Consider the following 21,147-nt stretch of genomic DNA (forward strand, 5'->3'; position numbering starts at 1 on the left):
TAGACACCGGCTGGAATGCGGTTTTAACCAATCAGCATTCAGGATTAGACCCACCCGTTGTATAAAGAGAAATAATGCATGTTTTAGATTGCCCTTCAAACCAATCAGAAACAAGTATTCAACAATGCCATGGCATAAAGTACAGTAGAGTTCAGTAAAGTACAGTAGAGCGACTAAGGTTAATGAAGCTACAGCAGCCAAGGTGATAATGGCTGGAGTAATTTTTGCTTGTTTTTTCCTGTTCTCCAAATAGCATTTTTAAACCTTTTAAATTGTGTAGAATGCAGTATATCAGCTTTCAAAAAATTCCTAGGAGGGGAGAAAAAAATGTATTGGAGAGGGAGTTACCACTGAACATGTACAGTGAGGGAAAAAAGTATTTGATCCCCTGCTGATTTTGTACGTTTGCCCACTGACAAAGACATGATCAGTCTATAATTTTAATGGTAGGTTTATTTGAACAGTGAGAGACAGAATAACAACAAAAACATCCAGAAAAACGCATGTCAAAAATGTTATAAATTGATTTGCATTTTAATAAGGGAAATAAGTATTTAACCCCTCTGCAAAATATGACTTAGTACTTCGTGGCAAAACCCTTGTTGGCAATCACAGAGGTCAGACGTTTCTTGTAGTTGGCCACCAGGTTTGCACACATCTCAGGAAGGATTTTGTCCCACTCCTCTTTGCAGATCTTCTCCAAGTCATTAAGGTTTCGAGGCTGACGTTTGGCAACTCCCTCCACAGTTTTTCCATGGGATTAAGGTCTGGAGACTGGCTAGGCCACTCAAGGACCTTAATGTGCTTCTTCTTGAGCCACTCCTTTGTTGCCTTGGCCGTGTGTTTTGGGTCATTGTCATGCTGGAATACCCATCCACGACCCATTTTCAATGCCCTGGCTGAGGGAAGGAGGTTCTCACCCAAGATTTGACGGTACATGGCCCCGTCCATCGTCCCTTTGATGCTGTGAAGTTGTCCTGTCCCCTTAGCAGAAAAACACACCCAAAGCATAATGTTTCCACCTCCATGTTTGACGGTGGGGATGGTGTTCTTGGGGTCATAGGCAGCATTCCTCCTCCTCCAAACACGGCGAGTTGAGTTGATGCCAAAGAGCTCGATTTTGGTCTCATCTGACCACAACACTTTCACCCAGTTGTCCTCTGAATCATTCAGATGTTCATTGGCAAACTTCAGACGGGCCTGTATATGTGCTTTCTTGAGCAGGGGGACCTTGTGGGCACTGCAGGATTTCAGTCCTTCACGGCGTAGTGTGTTACCAATTGTTTTCTTGGTGACTATGGTCCCAGCTGCCTTGAGATCATTGACAAGATCCTCCCGTGTAGTTCTGGGCTGATTCCTCACCGTTCTCATGATCATTGCAACTCCACGAGGTGAGATCTTGCATGGAGCCCCAGGCCGAGGGAGATTGACAGTTCTGTTGTGTTTCTTCCATTTACGAATAATCGCACCAACTGTTGTCACCTTCTCACCAAGCTGCTTGGCGATGGTCTTGTAGCCCATTCCAGCCTTGTTTAGGTCTACAATCTTGTCCCTGACATCCTTGGAGAGGTCTTTGGTCTTGGCCATGGTGGAGAGTTTGGAATCTGATTGATTGATTGCTTCTGTGGACAGGTGTCTTTTATACAGGTAACAAGCTGAGATTAGGAACACTCCCTTTAAGAGTGTGCTCCTAATCTCTGCTCGTTACCTGTATAAAAGACAACTGGGAGCCAGAAATCTTTCTGATTGAGAGGGGGTCTGTAATCGAACCTGTCCACAATTGCTGATGCTCCAGATACTCAACTAGTCTCAAGAAGGCCAGTTTTATTGCTTCTTTAAATCAGCACAACAGCTTTCAGCTGTGCTAACATAATTGCAAATGGGTTTTCTAATGATCAATTAGCCTTTTAAAATGATAAACTTGGATTAGCAAACACAATGTGCCATTGGAACACAGGACTGATGGTTGCTGATAATGGGCCTCTGTACGCGTATGTAGATATTCCATTAAACATCAGCCGTTTTCAGCTACAATAGCCATTTACAACATTAACAATGTCTACACTGTATTTCTGATCAATTTGATGTTATTTTAATGGACAAAAAAATTGCTTTTCTTTATAAAACAAGGACATTTCTAAGTGACCCCAAACTTTTGAACGGTAGTGTATATAGCCAAAATATCATATCACGGTATTTCAAACAAATTGGACAGTACTTATGTTTTTTAATAATAAAAGTTCAAAATAATATTTGCTTTATGAGTAGTGTGTGACCCTAGGGTGGCAACACAGACATTCTAAGTGATTTCAATGAGTCTTTCTCCATTCTGATTGTTTTATACTGTTCAATTCAACCCAAAATAATTTTCAGCATTTTCATCAATTTCTGCATTTCATGCACTCATTTGAGATCACACACACCACGCCGCGTAGGGCAAACAATCTAGGCCTTATTTTTTACCAAATGTTGCAATTGGACTTGTGATTTCGAGCAAAACACTTGGGTGAATTGTTGGAATCATGGCAATAAAATGATTATTCTAATTCTATAGTTAGAATATAATAGTGGGCACTTTGAATACAGTGTTTGACATGACAACAAATGAAAATGCCAGGGTGGAGTTATTGTGACTGGGTAGGAACCAAAGTGTTGACAAGTGTTTCCTAGTGTACCCTATAATCTTTGGCTACATTGAATGTTCTCTTAGCTATTTCATGAAGCCAACATATTCCTGCTTCTCGTGTTAGTCTTTGATTTAGAAGATACTGTTGCACAAAAAACATGCAGATGTCTGTGTGGAAAGCGGCATGGAGAGAGAGAGAGCGGAGAAAGATGACTCAAGTAGCGAAGTAAGCTATAGAAATGGACGTTACACACAGCGTATCACATTTAACAAACCAAACATTGAAATACCGTTATAGAAGGTACAGTAAAAACCCAAACCGGTCCGTGCATCAATACCGGTATATCGTAAAATACGGTATACCGCCCACCGAACTATCGATTACAGTTTCCCCTGGCCCATAGACTACTTTCAGGGTGAGGAACCATCTAACATCAAGTTGTAAAATAGTGAACTACTCCTTTAACTCTGATGACCGGCTTAAATCTATATAACTTGCTACATTTGCACACACTGTATATATATTTTCTGTTGTATTTTTGTACTTTTTTTTTTTTTTACCCCATATGTAACTCTGTGTTGTTGTTTTTAGCGCACTGCTTTGCTTTATCTTGGCCAGGTCGAAGTTGTAAATGAGAACTTGTTCTCAACTGGCTTACCTGGTTAAATAAAGGTGAAAAAAAATAAAAATAAAAAATAACATCCCTCTCTGTTTGAGCCGGGTGTTTGAGTAGGCTAAACTAGCTAGTTGCAGTCAGCTAGCTAAGTGAACGTAAAAAAAAAAAAATACAACCAAATATAGCTCTCTCTCACTCTCGCTTCTCCTTAATTTTGGAAGATTGGCGGACGTCCTCCGGAAGTTGTCACAAATACTGGATAAGTCTATGGAAGGGGGTGAGAACCAAGAGCTTCCTATTTTTGTATTGAAGTCAATGTACCCAGAGGAGGGCAGAACCTAGCTGTCCTCTGGCTACACCATGGTGCTACCCTACAGAGTGCTGCTGAGGCTACTTCATTGCAAAACAGTGTGTTTTAACCTCTACAGGATCGGTGTCCCGTATACGGGACGGTTGAGCTAACATGCGCTAATGTGATTAGCATGAATGTTGTAAGTAACAGCAAACCTTCCAGGACATATGGGCAGAAAGCTTAAATTCTTGTTAATCTAACTGCACTGTCCAATTTACAGCAGCTATTACAGTGAAAAAAATGCCATGCTATTGTTTGAGGAGAGTGCACAACAAAAAACGTATCACGGCAACTGGTTTGATACCTTCACCTCTGAAGGTAAATAATGTACTTAGAGTTGAAGTCGGAAGTTACATACACCTTAGCCAAATACATTTAAACTCAGTTTTTTACAATTCCTGACATGTAATCCTAGTAAAAATTCCCCGTCTTAGGTCAGTTAGGATCACCACTTTCTTTTAAGAAATGTGAAAATTTCAGAATAATAGTAGAGAGAATTATTTATTTCAGGTTTTATTTAAATTGTTTAACTTGGGTCAAACATTTCAGGTAGCCTTCCACAAGCTTCCCAAAATAAGTTGGGTGAATTTTGGCCCATTCCTCCTGACAGAGCTGGTGTAACTGAGTCAGGTTTGTACGCACATGCTTTTTCATTTCTGCCCACAAATGTTCTATAGGATTGAGGTCAGGGCTTTGTGATGGCCACTCCAATACCTTGACATTGTTGTCCTTAAGCCATTTTGGCACAACTTTGGAAGTATGCTTGGGGTCATTGTCCATTTGGAAGACCCATTTGCAACCAAGCTTCAACTTCCTGACTGATGTCTTGAGATGTTGCTTCAATATATCCACATAATTTTCCTTCCTCATGATGCCATCTATTTTGTGAAGTGCACCATGCAGCAAAGCACCCCCACAGCATGATGCTGCCACCCCCGCGCTTCACGGTTGGGATGGTGTTCTTCGGCTTGCAAGCAACCCCATTTTTCCTCCAAACATAACGATGGTCATTATGGCCAAACAGTTCTATTTTTGTTTCATCAGACCAGAGGACATTTCTCCAAAAAGTACGATCTTTGTCCCCATGTGCATTTGCAAACCGTAGTCTGGCTTTTTTTATAGCGGTTTTGGAGCAGTGGCTTCTTCCTTGCTGAGCGGCCTTTCAGGTTATGTCGATATAGGACTTGTTTTACTGTGGATATAGATACTTTTGTACCTGTTTCCTCCAGCATCTTCACAAGGTCCTTTGCTGTTCTTCTGGGGTTGATTTGCACTTTTCGCACCAAAGTATGTTCATCTCTAGGAGACAGAACGCGTCTCCTTCCTGAGCGGTATGACGGCTGCGTCGTCCCATGGTGTTTATACTTGCGTACTATTGTTTGTACAGATGAACGTGGTACCTTCAGGCGTTTGGAAATTGCTCCCAAGGATGAACCAGACTTGTGGAGGTCTACCATTTTTTATCTGAGGTCTTGGCTGATTTCTTTTGATTTTCCCATGATGTCAAACAAAGAGGCACTGAGTTTGAAGGTGGGCCTTGAAATACATCCACAGGTACACCTCCAATTGACTCAAATGATGTAAATTAGCCAATCAGAAGCTTCTAAAGCCATGACATCATTTTATGGAATTTTCCAAGCTGTTGAAAGGCACAGTCAACTTAGTGTATGTAAACTTCTGACCCACTGGAATTGTGATACAGTGAATTATAAGTGAAATAATCTATCTGTAAACAATTGTTGGAAAAATTACTTGCATCATGCACAAAGTAGATGTCCTAACCGACTTTCCAAAACTATAGTTTGTTAACAAGAAATTTGTGGAGTGGTTGTTAACGAGTTTTTCCGACTTCAACTGTACATTCTTGCTCTGATTTGTCATCCTAAGGGTCCCAGAGATAAAATGTAGCATAGTTTTGTTTGATAAAATCCATTTTTATATTCAAATGTAGGAACTGGGTTCTACAGTTTGAACCCCTGCTGTCTCTGGCTCCACACCCACCCCACCCGGCCATCTAGATGTGTGAAAGTTAGTGTATAAGTAATAATCCATAATGTATGACATTCCTGAGTGTGTAAACTTACATTTTGTATTACCATATCATTTTTGTATGTTTTCTATAGTTATGTACTTGAAAATGTATCAATTGACCAATTCGGCACATTTGGGCAGACTTGATACAAAATAGTCCAGTATTGCAATGCTTCACTGAATCAATCTGAAACTTTGCACACACACTGCTACCATCTAGTGGCCGAAATCTAAATTGCGCCTAAACTGCAATATTATTGTGCCCTTTCTCTTGCATTTCAAAGATGACGGAACAAAAAAAATAGAAAACGCATGTTTTTTTGTTTGTATTATCTTTTACCAGATCTAATGTGTTATATTTGCCTACATTCATTTCAAATTTCCACAAACTCCAAAGTGTTGCCTTTCAAATGGTATCAAGAATATGCATATCCTTGCTTTGGGTCCTGAGCTACAGGTAGTTAGATTTAGGTATGTCATTTTAGGTGAAAATTGAAAAAAAGAGTCCAATCCTTAAGAGGTTAATCGATAGGTGACATGAATATATTTGGTGTAGTTTTAAATGTTCCAATATTTTTATATTGGGGGGGGGGGTATAGGGACGCCAGTTCATGTAGGCTAACATTATCCTTCTATAAGTATCTAGGGCTTTCCACGTTCACAACAACCCCAATGGCAAGGCTATGGATGTCATTCCAAAGGAATGTTTACTTTGACCGCGCAAACCAGAAACACATTTCACTGGGAAGACATTAATATGAAAGGCACTGCATCAAAAATAACTAGGCTACTAATGTTCTCATTACGGCTATGGCAGGATCACACGCCCCCTGTGACAAAACAGTTTCACAAGATTACAGTAGCCACGCAAATTGCTTAGCCACCCCGTGACAAAACAGTTTCACAATGTTACAGTAGCCACGCAAATTGCCTAGCCACCAAGTGATTAAGCGCTCTTTTCACGTGTGGTAGCAAAGTGTTGCCTCGCATTCCAGATTATGTCTGACTGCACAGACTGACCTTGCTGCTAAGAATTGGGACACTAGTAATGAACGGACACCATTCGTATGGGCTTTACAGCTCGAGTTGACATGAGGACAGCAGCACTCACCTTGCCGCAGACGAATAGGTGCCTTCTCGGTGACAGTCACCGACGGATACAAGTGTCAAATCCAACCAGCTCCCTGGCTACCAGTGGTAGTCATACGATAGCTCGCGGTCAGGAATTTAACCCACAGCGCAGTTTAGAATTTATCAGACGTCAAATGTTAACCATCTGTAAGCATGCTGCGTTGAGCAGACTATTTCAGAAACTGTTTAAATGAGCGCTTAATACTCGGGTTTTCCACTGTCGAAATATTAGCACCGTTCACGTTCCGCTGCCACGACGGGGAAATGTAACATACAGCAATACTACATAGGCCCCTCCCCCTTTACTGTATGGGTGCGTGCAGTGTGCAACCAAGAGAGTTTTATCAAAATGTTTACTGCTCTCTACAGGGCAATGTTAAAGCTGCAGTTCAACCCCATAGCTATAGCACAACCCTATTGAGTACAACTGCTTGTTGAATTATGTACAGTGACACTAAATGTTTTTATCTCAATATCAAATCCTTTCTGGGTAACAATTAAGTACGTTACTGTAATACTTTTTTATTAAACTGGTCAACAAGAAACAAAAATAGCATCTTAGCAAAGAGCAATTTTTCAAGCAAAACATTTGCTAGGACTGGTGTAAAGCAGACACTGGGAGACGAGACGCAAGTACAGAGTGAGGGTTCAATAATAAATAAACATAGAACAAAACAAGAACAGCGTCTGGCCATGAGAAACATAACATCAATGCTGACTGGGGAATGAACCTGAAGGAGTGACAGATATAGGGGAGGTAATCAATGATGTAATGGAGTCCAGGTGAGTCCCATAATTAAGTGCAGGTGCGCGTAACTATTGGTGAACTGGTGACCTCGAGCACCGGAGAGGGGGAGCAGGAGTAGACCTGACACTTGGGAGTGGTCTGAGTGGGGAGGGGGAAACTGAAAATTAGCTGTTATTGGCAGAGAGATGGATCTCTCTTTCTTATTGGTGTATTAACTAATTCATCGCCTGGTGATGTCAGCAGGGTGGGCCAAAACTCCATCCCACCAAAACAGGCTGCAATTTTCAGGTGGTCTTTTCAAACAGCTTTTACACTAAAAGGGTATTATCATCATTTTCACAATTGTGGAAATATATATAAAACACAGGAAAATCATGTTTTTGACTGCCTTTAAACAATAGTATGATAGGGTAGGAAACAAAAAGTTGGTCAGTGTTTCCAAAGGGACCCTTATTAGTGGGGTACATTTAAAATGGAATAAAATCATGCCCTAGCAGTTTACACCTTTCCAGATTAGCGCTTTGTCCCTGAAGGTCATGTGTAGGCTAAACTGTGCTGTGAAAGTTTGGGGGTGTGGTCCACTGTTTGTTTATTTGTGTCAGTCCTTTGTTTAAATTTGACAATATCCAAATGTTTGTATAATCTCATTACAGATATTGGGAAGAGATTACCTTTACACAAACATTTCGGACAATGTATAGTGTACAGTACAACAATTTAAAAACATTGTAGCAATCGACTGCTGGTTGTTGACAATGTGGTTTCTAAAGGCAATTTCAGATTGAGCCGACATATGCAGCGTGAATGAGACCCCCCTGCGAACGCGGGAACATTGCCTTTAAAAGCTGCATTGTCGACAACCTGCTGTCGGATTGAATCTCGGCCTAGGTCTTGACTTCAACTGTATCCTCTCTTACAAATTATCAATGTTGCTGAATGTGGAACTCATTGGAATGTATGGGTATTTTGTAGTATGTAGTCAGAGAACTATGAAACATTGAAGAACCTATCACAAATACCCAGTTATTACACAAACTAATGCCTATAGTATGATTTAATTTACTTACTGCCGAGCTGTATGGTATGTTCTGAGACATTGTAGCTGTTGGTATGCACCATCTTTTTCTCACCCATCTACAATAAATACCCCACAATGACAAAGTGAAAACATGATTTTAAACATTTATGCAAATTCTGAAAATGAAATACAGAAATATCTCATTTATATAAGTATTCACACCCCTGAGTCAATACTTTGTAGAAGCACCTTTGGCAGCGATTACAGCTGAGAGTCTTTCTGGGAAAGTCTCTAAGAGCTTTCCACACCTGGATTGTACAACATTTGCCCATTATTCTTTTCAAAATTCTTCAGGCTCTGTCAAATTGGTTGTTGATCATTGCTAGACAACCATTTTCAGGCCTTGCCATAGCTTTTCAAGCAGATTTAAGTCAAAACTGGAACTCGGACACTCAGGAATATTCACTGGTTTCTTGGTAAGCAGCTCCAGTGTATATTTGGCTTTGTGTTTTAGGTTATTGTCCTGCTGAAGGGTGAATTCATCTCCCAGTGTCTGGTGGAAAGCAGACTGAACCAGATTTTCCTCTAGGGTTTTGCCTGTGCTTAGCTTTATTCAGTTTCTTTTTTATCCTGAAAAACTCCCCAGTCCTTAACGATAACAAGCATACCCATAATATTATGCAGCTTGAAAATATGGAGAGTGGTACTCAGTGTTGTATTGTATTTGCCCCAAACATAACACTTTGTATTTAGGGCATAAGGTTAATTTCTTTGCCACATTTTTTGCAGTATTACTTAATTTTTTAAAATGTTATTTCACCTTTGTTTAACCAGGTAAACCAGTTGAGAACAAGTTCTCATTTACAACTGCGACCTGGCAAAGATGAAGCAAAGCAGTGTGATTAAAACAACAACAACACAGAGTTACAGTTGAAGTCGGATGTTTACATACACCTTAGCCAAATTAATTTAAACTCAGTTTTTCACAATTCCTGACATTTAATCCTAGTAAAAATTCCCTGTCTGAGGTCAGTTAGGATCACCACTTTATTTTAAGAATGTGAAATGTCAGAATAATAGTAGAGAGAATGATTTATTTCAGCTTTTATTTCTTTCATCACATTCCCAGTGGGTCAGAAGTTTACATACACTCAATTAGTATTTGGTAGCATTGCCTTTAAATTGTTTAACTTGGGTCAAACGTTTCGGGTAGCCTTCCACAAGCTTCCCACAATAAGTTGGGTGAATTTTGGCCCATTCCTCCTGACAGAGCTGGTGTAACTGAGTCAGGTTTGTAGGCCTCCTTGCTCGCACACACTTTTTAATAATAATAATAATATGCCATTTGGCAGACGCTTTTATCCAAAGCGACATACAGTCATGCGTGCATAATTTTTTTTTTTTGTGTATGGGTGGTCCCGGGGATTGAACCCACTACCTTGGCGTTACAAGTGCCGTGCTCTACCAGCTGAGCTACAGTTCTGCCCACACATTTTCTATAGGATTGAGGTCAAGGCTTTGTGATGGCCATTCCAATACCTTGATTTTGTTGTCCTTAAGCCATTTTGCCACAACTTTGGAAGTATGCTTGGGGTCATTGTCCATTTGGAAGACCCATTTGCGACCAAGCTTTAACTTCCTGACTAATGACTTGAGATGTTGCTTCAATATATCCACATACATTTTCCTTCCTTGATGCAATCTATTTTGTGAAGTGCACCAGTCACTCCTGCAGCAAAGCACCCCCACAGCATGATGCTGCTAATGTCCCAATTCTTAGCAGCCCCCTTTTTGCAAGCAGCCCCCTTTTTCCTCCAAACATAACGATGGTCATTATGGCCAAACAGTTCTATTTTTGTTTCATCAGACCAGAGGACATTTCTCCAAAAAGTACGATCTTTGTCCCCATGTGCAGTTGCAAACCGTAGTCTGGCTTTTTTATGGCGGTTTCGGAGCAGTGGCTTCTTCCTTGCTGAGCGGCCTTTCAGGTTATGTCGATATAGGACTCGTTTTACTGTGGATATAGATACTTTTGTACCTGTTTCCTCCAGCATCTTCACAAGGTCCTTTGCTGTTGTTCTGGGGTTGATTTGCATTTCGCACCAAAGTACGTTCATCTCTAGGAGACAGAACGTGTCTCCTTCCTGAGCGGATGACGGCTGCGTGGTCCCATGGTGTTTATACTTGCGTACTATTGTTTGTACAGATGAGCGTGGTACCTTCAGGCGTTTGGAAATTGCTCCCAAGGATGATTTTTTTTCTGAGGTCTTGGCTGATTTCTTTTGATTTTCCCATGATGTCAAGCAAAGAGGCACTGAGTTTGACGGTAGGCCTTGAAATACATTGTAGTGTATTAAGATTATGTCTTTGTTAAATGTTTTTCATGAAGAAATGGAATGTTGTTTATGTTAGTATATGTTTTAGTGTAACGTCACATACAACAGACAGGAAGTGTGTTGTGGACAGGAGAGACTGGTGATTGGCCAGAAGAGGGAGCATCATTGTTCATAAATAGGGGGGAAAACGAAGGAGAGGGCAGAACGAGCAGCCATTCTGAGGCGTCACTCTCCGGGTGTCATGTCACCTGTCACTCATGCTGAAGCTTCTGATCTGAATAAACCTTATGATCAACGTTTAGTATGAGCAGACTCCTTTTGTTCATCAGCAATAATTTGTAGCCGCCAAGCTAACTCAAGCTACCTCGGTCTGGAGTCATGACCAGACCAAACACAGCTAAGTTGTTAGTTTTGTTACTGCTTGTGTACACTGGAGGAATGTACCATTACGACCGTGCCTCGGGTGGTGTTTTTGCTGATGACTGGGGGGTCTGGCTAATCATTATACAATTTTAAAAACAGCGCAAAAGTGGTTAGAGTTTATGGATTGTTTATAGAGATGTGTTGCTTGAATAGTAAGTCAAGAACAATTGGGGCCAAGATATGTATACAATTTTAGAGCATTGCAGGTTTAGATAAGCCCTCATGACGAACGGGGCGACCGCAGGGTGGGCCACAAAATCCTGGAAACGCATTAGGAGTTTTCAGGTCAGTCTTGGACTGGGGTTGGTGGGACATTTTCTTGGGGATGGCTTGCTCAGCTTCTGTCCGACGGGATATTTGCATTGGGGGGGGATCGCTCATAGAAATAGCCATACTCACGGCAGAATAAATGTAGGACAAACGAAACAGTAATCAATTAAAGACGCAATGCGGGTTTTGTTACATGTTGTAGGCCGCAGTTAGCTAAAGGCTAATACTAAATGCTAAATGTGTTTTGTGTCACAGTGTACCTAAAGCTAATGCTGATTGCTAAATGCTAATTGTGTTGCGTGCTACATGATAACCTTAACCTTAGAGGTCCACTGCGATGGATTCAAGCCTCTTAAACTTGTTTGTATGTACGCAAATGTGAGTTCTGTTATGTGTTATTGTCTGGCTATAAGTGTAAAATAGAGAAACTGAGGTAGAACGCGGGCGTTCTATGATGTGGTAAGCATGGGGTTAAGGGGATGTGCGCATGCGCTTGATTTTACGGGGCTAAAACTACGACATGCGGTTGTGCTAAGCCTACAAAACACTGCATTATGGGTAAAGGTCATAGGTCCCATCTGGGGTTACCCTGCAGGGGGAGACAGAGAAACACACAGACAAAGAGATATTTGGACACGAGTATTCTAGTTGTTACATCGGCGATGGTTAAAGATGAAACTTGTTTTGTGACCTATTGAATTTATAAATTAAATATATGTTGACGGAGTATAATGAATTAAATTAAATGACGGATTAAAATAAAATAAAAATGTTTTTGAGCGATCTATTTAGTTCTGAGGTTAGTCTTAGAGTGAATAATGGGTGAACGAAGGAATATTGAATATGGTTGAAATAACTCAGTGATTGCATTAACTACTACAATGTTATTCTGTGTCTCTGTTTTTCTGTCATATGAGAGGAGCAATACGATACGACAGGAGAGAGGAGGGGCTAACGTGTGACTGACGTGCGTCACGTGACAAGGTGTGACGAGGCGGAGGATCAGATATCAGGCTAGTTCACAAAATCATCCTTAACAAAATATGTGATGTTATGACAATTTTAGATAGGCTTGGCAAATGATTCATTAAAAATTGCATTTTGGAGGCTCTGTGCATCACTGAGGTTTGATGGGAGTTGTGTTGGGAATCAAGGACTGACATTATTCTGTAAATTTAAGATAATTAGGTGCCTATAGAGCAAGGGGGTTTATGGGAATTGTAGTATTGAAGGGTTAGAGGCTTTGTTTTTGGGATTGCTTTGAAGTTGACTAACTTACTTGCATTTGATGGGTTGTGGTAAGATAGCCAACACTAATTGATAAATTGGTGACATAGAATATAGAAATAAAAAATTGGTTTTAAATTATTCATAATTTTTAATTGATTTTTTAATTGTTTTTTTTATTTTTAATTAAATGGTTTTTGAATAAAACATTTGATTGAATTTTTTAATATTCATATTTTAGTTGATTTATTTAAAAAAAAAAAAAAAAATTGGAGTTGTTAGTTTTATATTAATAATTACAGGGGGAAAGCCATAGGCTATACAGTCTAAAATAAAATAGTTCACAATAAAGGAATATAAAAGGGTTGATATAGGGGAAAAATAGTAATCCTTTAACTAAAGTAGTGTTAGAAAGTAGTGTTAGAAAAACTAATGGCAGAAGTTAATACACCTTTCTCACATACGGATTCAGCAAAAAGTAGAGCTTAGGGATGTTTATCCTCAGCTTTCAGTGATCATCCAGGAGGGTGATTGTTGCATCAGAGATGAAGATGAATAATAGATAGAGGACAAGCAGAAACGACGATAAAGGTGAATCCAAAACTCCAGAAGGAAGAAAATGTGATGTCTGGAAGAAAAGAGGGAGGTTAAGGAGGATGGAACTTAAAGAAGATGAGGATGATGAAGATGAGAGTGATGATGAAGAGGTCATGGGTGGAGATGACTCTGTGATCAGAAGGAAGTTGGCAAGAGAGGAAAGAAGAAGGATACTAGAGATTTGATCTCTGATGGAAGTTGAAGGAAGAAGGATACACGAGATTTGATCTCTGATGAAAGCAAAGATGAAGAAAGCGATGAAAATTTGGAGATTAAAGGTGCTTTATGTTCAAGAGGATTTTGTCCTACAATGACTAGCAAAGAAGAAATAGAGATATAGACCGATGTTTATCATGCCTGGATAAAGCAAATAGTTTAGAAGAAGTAACACAGCTGAAGATACAGAAGAGGAGAAACTGCTGAGAGGATCCCAAGAATTGGAGAAGAAGGAGGAGAAGATAAGTTTTGGTTATGAAGAATCAGAGTGAACCAAATCAACAATCACTGTTACAGCTTCAACTGAACAATATCAAATGCAATTGTACCAGCCAAGGGGGGTACCAAATGTTCCATATCCACAGCCAGTTTCTGGACAGACACAGAATTGGAGAGGAAGAGGACGAGAAGACTTAGAAGGAGGAGGAAGATTTCAGCTACACTTCCAGCAACTTTCAGAAGACTGTTATAATTGTGGACAGATTGGGTACTTTACCTGTGAGTGCAACAAGTCAGGAGGAAAAACAGAGAACATTTTTAAGGAAGATACAGGGGCAATTCAAGATCACCTGTTCTCCAGGTGAACCCTAAAGATTCTAGAGTGCCTAGAAGATCCGGAAGGGGGGTGCCAGCTGATAGCATCGATTAGAGAAGAAGAGAAAATAGCTAACAATTGAAGTAAAACCAGAGGACTATGAGAAATAATGGTGAATAGTGGAAAAACGTATCTGTGTTCAGCCTAAAGAGGTTAAACATATCACTATGTAAAATTAACTAATTAGGATAGGGATTTGAGGTAGTAAAACAGCTACTCTTAGGGAACCAATTGAGCTATGCTATAAGAACTCAAAGAGAAATTAAAATAGACATACTAATATTAGAGCATATACCTATTGCAGTGTTGGGAAGAGATGCATTGTTTAAATTGAACTGTACAATAGGATGTACACTAAACGGCTGTCTGGTAGAGGATTTTAAAGAGTCTGGGTTACATTCTTACACCAAGGGATTTCAGGCTAGGCTAAAAGGTGTTTAGTCGTTTGCCAAGTCTGTGTGTAAAGAAGTCAAAGGCAGGTGGGAACTTTCCCAATCACATATTCTAAAAATTTGGTGGTAAAGGGATTTTGTGAATAAATCAGTGGAAAAAAGTTTTTAAAAGGTTAGGAGGAAAATATTAGATTAATAAGTTAGGAGAACTAGGTTGAAGGAACTCTAAGACAGTAAGCTAAGTTTCAAAGTTAGTAGTAAGAGAGAGAACAATGGTGAATGACACTTTAGAGTAGGAAGATCAAGGTAATTATAGGTGTATTTTTTTATAATCAAAAGTTTGAAAGTCAGGGATTAGAGAAAGGACTGAGATTTGGGGAAAAAGTGACACTAGTGGTGATAGATGGAAGTACAAGAAAAGACAACTTTTCTTTGGGGAAAACTAGAAGTAACTAAGGACATTAACATTTCAGTCTATTATAACAACAGTGAGAAGCAATTTAACTCTTTCAACATTGATAGTTATTAAAGCCATAAATATATCGCATTTGATTATAAGGGAACCAATAGCTCCAGCACCAATGTTAGGGAAAAATACTTATTAGGGTTAGGATGGGGACGTCTCTCCCACATGGAGAGATAATTATGGAGAATAAGTATTGTTATCAGGACCAGGAGTAGAAGCTGTTGCACCTAGTCAAAGGAGGTATAGTTTGGAAGAGGGTTAGGAGTGACTGTTCACTTATGTTGCGTAATGTTACAGAGAAAGGTCAGGGAGAATATATGTGTACTTATCTAGTGCAAGCATTAGAATTTGTTCCGGTTAAGAATTATTGGTTAAAAGGATATGTAATTCGTAAAGTGATGCCTATAATGGAAGATTTGAAATCTGTTGAAGTTCCACAGTCACCAAAGGAGTTCAGGAAGAATATGTTACAGTAGTCACTCCAACAGTGAATAATACACATAGGATATTGGTAGCTTTGTCACTAGAAATAATTAAGGTTAATACATCAACTACTTTAATGCTAACTTTGGAAGGGATTAATGATACGATGGCATTAGCAAATGTAGGAGTATGACACCGACAACAACTTTTCTGAAATTAAATGGGGAATTTTAGACTCAGGGGTTATGTTACGGATGGAGAGTGCTGTCAAGGATAGTACGAATAGGGTTAAAATAGGAGAGCAGATAGTAGTAGAGAGAATATAGATTCATCATGGAAGTACAGGATGAGGTCTTTGATTTTAATGACAGACAAGGAGAGGTATCTGCAGTACCGCTCGTTAGGGAAGAGAGAAACTAAAGGGAGTGGTTTGATTCTTCTGTTGTGAAAATTAGAGATAGATGGGCAGGTTCCAGCAGCTCATTCTGTAAGATCAGTGAGGAATCTTGAGGGTCCATGTCTGGTTAGAATTCCAGTCAAACATGTTAGAGACGGTCGTTCGACCTCTATCAAGTATGTGTCAATCTTATGCGTTGTCATGACTGTTGTATCAGCAGCAACAGTCAGTAACAGATAAAATAATGTTGTTGTCAAAAAATTTGTTTAAGCCTAGGGTTAGGTGTTATTGGGTTGTAATGACATCGCCAAAGTCAAGGATCGGTAGGATAGTCAGTTTTACGAGGGCATGTTTGGCAGCATGAGTGAAGGATGCTTTGTTGCGAAATAGTCTAGATTTAACTTTGGATTGGAGATGCTTAATGTGAGTCTGGAAGGAGAGTTTACGGTCTAACCAGACCAGACACCTAGGTATTTGTAGTTGTCCACATATTCTAAGTCAGACCTGCTGAGAGTAGTAATTCTAGTCAGGTGGGCGAGTGCAAGCAGCGTTCGATTGAAGAGCATGCATTTAGTTTTACTAACGTTTAAGAGCAGTTGGAGGCTACGGAAGGAGTGTTGCATGGCATTGAAGCTCGTTTGGAGGTTTGTTAACACAGTGTCCAATGAAGGGCCAGATGTATACAAAATGGTGTCGTCTGCGTAGCGGTGGATCTGAGATTCACCAGCAGCAAGAGCGACATCATTGATATACACAGAGAATAGAGTCGGCCCGAGAATTGAACCCTGTGGCACCCCCATAGAGACTGCCAGAGGTCCAGACAACAGGCCCTCCGATTTGACACATTGAACTCTATCTGAGAAGTAGTTGGTGAACCAGGCGAGGCGGTCATTTAAGAAACTAAGGCTATTTAGTCTGCCAATAAGAATGCAGTGATTGACAGAGTCAAAAGCCTTGGCCAGGTCAACGAAGACGGCTGCACAGTACTGTCTTTTATCGATCGCCGTTATAATATCGTTTAGGACCTTGAGCGTGGCTGAGGTGCACACATGACCAGCTCGGAAACCAGATTGCATAGTGCCTTGTTGCAAACAAGATGCATGTTTTGGAATATTTATATTCTGTACATGCTTCCTTCTTTTCACTCTGTCATTTAGGTTAGTATTGTGGAGTAACTACAATGTTGTAGAGCCATCAGTTCTCTTATCACAGCCATTAAACCCTGTAAATGTTTTAAAGTCACCATTGGCCTCATGGTGAAATTCCTGAGCGGTTTCCTTCCTCTCCGGTAACTGAGTAAGGAAGGACAACTGTATCTTTGTAGTGACTGGGTGTATTGATATACCATCCAAAGTGGAATTAATAACTTCACCATGCTCAAAGGGATATTCAATGTCTGTTTTTTTACCCTTCTACCAATAGGTGCCTTGTTAAACACTATTATTGCACACAATGTGATTCTATCCATCTTATGTGACTTGTTAAGAAACAAAATTACTCCTGAACTTATTTAGGTTTTATCACGTTTCAGGAGAAGACCCAGATGCAGACAGTGTCGAAGTAACAAAAGTTTATTACAAAAACAGGGGGCAGGCAAACGATAGGTCAAGGGCAGGCAGAGGTCAGTAATCCAGATCAGAGTCCAAAAGGTACAGAACGGCAGGCAGTCTCAGGGTCAGGGCAGGCAGAATGGTCAAATCCGAGAAAACAATAACTTGAGAAAGACAGGAGGAAGGGGAAAAACGCTGGTAGGCTTGACGAAACAAAACGAACTGGCAACAGACAAACAGAGAACACAGGTATAAATACATTGGGGGAAATGGGGAAGATGGGTGACACCTGGAGGGGGGTGGAGACAATCACAAAGACAGGTGAAACAGATCAGGGTTTGACAGTACCGTCCCTTTAGGGGCACTACCTGGCGTCCTACCTGGGCGCACACCTGGTTGACCGGGGTGCCGACGTTGAAACTCAGTGATGAGGCCTGTGTCCAGGATGTCCCTAGCGGGGACCCAGCTCCTCTTCTCCGGGCCATAACCCTCCCAGTCAACCAGGTACTGGAATCCCCTGCCCTGAGGTCGAACCTTCAGGAGACGCCTCACCTTGTACGCCGGTTGGCCGTCGATGAGACAGGGGAGAGAGGTGGGCCTGGAAACAGGAGAGAAAGGGCTGTGAGACAGGATCCTAGACACATGAAAAGTGGGATGTATACGGAGGGTACTGGGCAACATAAGACGAACAGCAGAGGGGCTAATGATCTTGGAGATGGGGAAAGGGCAGATAAACCAGGGGGAAAGTTTGCGGGACTCCACCCAGAGGGGCAGATCTCGGGTGGACAGCCATACCTTCTGCCTGAGACAATACTGGGGAGCCGGGGTCCGGTGGCGGTCAGCTTGTCGTCGAAACCTGGATGTGGTCTTGAGAAGAGCCGACCGGGCTCTCCTCCAGGTACGATGACAGCGGCGGACAAACATCTGGGTCGAGGGTATGCCGACCTCTTCCTCTTGCTCTGGGAAGAGCGGGGGCTGATAACCCAGGGAACACTCAATGGGTGAAAGACCCACACTAGTTGCAGGGCCCACCTAGCTTTCCTGGAATTGAGATGCTTGGTGGTGTGGAGATATTCCAAGTTCTTGTGGTCTGTCCACACAATGAACGGATGTTCCGCCCCCTCCAGCCAGTGCCTCCACTCCTCCAACACCATATCCACCACGAGAATCTCACGATTCCCCACATCGTAATTCCTCTCAATGGTGTTGAGGTGATGGGAGAAGAAGGCGCAGATATATAACTTGAGGTCCAGGGCCGAACGCTTGGACAGGACCACCCCCACTCTGACATCTGAAGCATCGGCCTCCACCACAAACTGCCGGGATGGGTCAGGATGAACCAAGATGGGAGCAGTGGTGAAACAGTGTTTGAGGTCCCGGAACGCCTGGTCAGCAGCTGGGGACCATGTGAACGGAACCTTGGGAGAGTTGAGTGCAGACAGAGGGGAAGCTATGGTGCTGTAACTCCGGATAAAGCGGTGATAAAAGTTGGCGAATCCCAGGACACGTTGCAGCTGCACTCTGGACATAGGCTGGGGCCAATCCACCACCGCTCTCACCTTACCGGGATACATCTGTACACTCCCTGCAGCGATGATGTAGCCCAGGAAGGGGATGGAGGAGCGATTGAATTCGCATTTCACCGCTTTCACAAAAAGCTGGTTCTCCAGGAGGCGTTGGAGCACTTGTTCTTGGGTGGAGTGGGAGAAGACGAGGATGTCGTCGAGGTAGACGAAGACGAACCAGTTCAACATGTCGCGGAGAACATCATTAACCAGGGCCTGGAACACAGCTGGAGCATTGGTAAGGCCAAATGGCATGACTAGATACTCGTAGTGACCGCTGGCCGTGTTGAAGGCAGTCTTTCACTCGTCCCCCTCCCATATATGCACCAGGTGGTAGGCATTCCATAGGTCCAGCTTGGAGAACACGTTGGCCCCCTGGAGCGGCTCGAAGGCCGAGGAGATGAGTGGTAGCGGTTTTTCACCGGGATGTCATTGAGGCCCCGGTAGTCGATGCACGGGCACAAGATTTTGTCCTTCTTCTCCACAAAGAAGAACCCTGCGCCGGCGGGGGAGGCAGAAGGACGGATGAACCCGGCAGCTAGGGAGTCCTCAATGTAGGTTCTCCATAGCCTTGGTCTCCTGACCCGACAGCGAGTACAGTCATCCACGGGGCGGAGTGGTGCCTGGGAGAAGATCGATTCCGCAGTCGTAGGGTCGGTGCAGCAGAAGCAAAGTGGCCCGGGCCTTACTGAACACCTCCCGGAGGTCCTGGTACTCTGCGGGAATGGCGGAGAGGTCCGAGGCAACTTCCGAGCACCCAGGAAGACGTCCCGAGGCAGGCTGCGCTGACTTCAGGCAATGAGCATGGCAGAACGGGATCCAGCACATAATGGCACCAGTAAACCAGTCAATAAAGGGGTTGTGTCGCTGGAGCAAAGAGAAACCCAATACCACGGAAACCTGAGACAACTTAATTAGCAGGAATTGGATGTTGTCGCTGTGGTTCCCTGATACTCGTAGGTTGATGGGGGTGGTATTGTGGGTGACCTGGCCTACAGAGCGCCCATCCAGCGCTCTAACGTCCATGGGAATGGAGAGGGGCTGAGTGGTGATGCCCAGCTCGGACGCAAGGGTAGCGTCCATAAAGATCTCATCGGCCCCAGAGTCGATGAGTATCCAGAGAGATTTCATATGGTTCACCCACAGCACGATGGCATGAAAGGGGGTGCGAGTAAGGGGAGAGGAAAAGTTATCCGTATGGCCCACCAGAGTACTCGCTCACAGAGATAGAAATGGAGTAATGGATGGTCCTCTGTAGCTCAATTTGTAGAGCATGGCGCTTGTAACGCCAGGGTAGTGGGTTCGTTCCCCGGGACCACCCATACATAAAAATGTATGCACACATGACTGTAAGTCGCTTTGGATAAAAGCGTCTGCTAAATGGCATATTATTATTATACAGTGAGGGAAAAAAGTATTTGATCCCCTGCTGATTTTGTATGTTTGCCCACTGACAAAGAAATTATCCGTCTATAATTTAAATGGTAGGTTTATTTGAACAGTGAGAGACAGAATAACAACAACAAAAATCCAGAAAAATGCATGTCAAAAATGTTATAAATTGATTTGCATTTTAATGAGGGAAATACGTATTTGACCACCTCTCAATCAGAAAGATTTCTGGCTCCCAGGTGTCTTTTATACAGGTAACGAGCTGAGATTAGGAGCACACTCTTAAAGGGAGGCTCCTAGCCTCAGCTTGTTACCTGTATAAAAGACACCTGTCCACAGAAGCAATCAATCAGATTCCAAACTCTCCACCATGGCCAAGACCAAAGAGCTCTCCAAGGATGTCAGGGACAAGATTGTAGACCTACACAAGGCTGGAATGGGCTACAAGACCATTGTCAAGCAGCTTGGTGAGAAGGTGACAACAGTTGGTGCGATTATTCGCAAATGGAAGAAACACAAAATAACTGTCAATCTCCTTCGGCCTGGGGCTCCATGCAAGATCTCACCTCGTGGAGTTGCAATGATCATGAGAACGGTGAGGAATCAGCCCAGAACTACACGGGAGGATCTTGTCAATGATCTTAAGGCAACTGGGACCATAGTCACCAAGAAAACAATTGGTAACACACTACGCCATGAAGGACTGAAATCCTGTAGCAAGGTCCCCCTGCTCAAGAAAGCACATATACATGCCCGTCTGAAGTTTGCCAATGAA

At 42.1% G+C, this 21,147-nt stretch overlaps 2 protein-coding genes across 2 annotated transcripts in view; one reads left to right on the plus strand and one right to left on the minus strand.

Moving 5' to 3' along the window:
- LOC311103076 (thyroid hormone receptor alpha) overlaps positions 1-6,999 on the minus strand; it is a 100,622-nt gene extending 93,623 nt beyond the window's left edge. The window contains exon 1 of the mRNA XM_084144604.1: positions 6,738-6,999. The gene's annotated coding sequence lies outside the window, so the exon portion shown is untranslated. The remainder of the gene's footprint in view (positions 1-6,737) is intronic.
- Positions 1-21,147, plus strand: part of LOC311138743 (NACHT, LRR and PYD domains-containing protein 12-like) — a gene marked incomplete at its 5' end in the record, with an annotated part of 452,061 nt that overhangs the window by 371,181 nt on the left and 59,733 nt on the right. The gene's annotated exons all lie outside the window — the stretch shown is intronic.

Source organism: Coregonus lavaretus, assembly GCF_964263955.1.
Source record: "Coregonus lavaretus genome assembly, chromosome: 2".
Lineage (NCBI taxonomy): Eukaryota > Metazoa > Chordata > Actinopteri > Salmoniformes > Salmonidae > Coregonus > Coregonus lavaretus.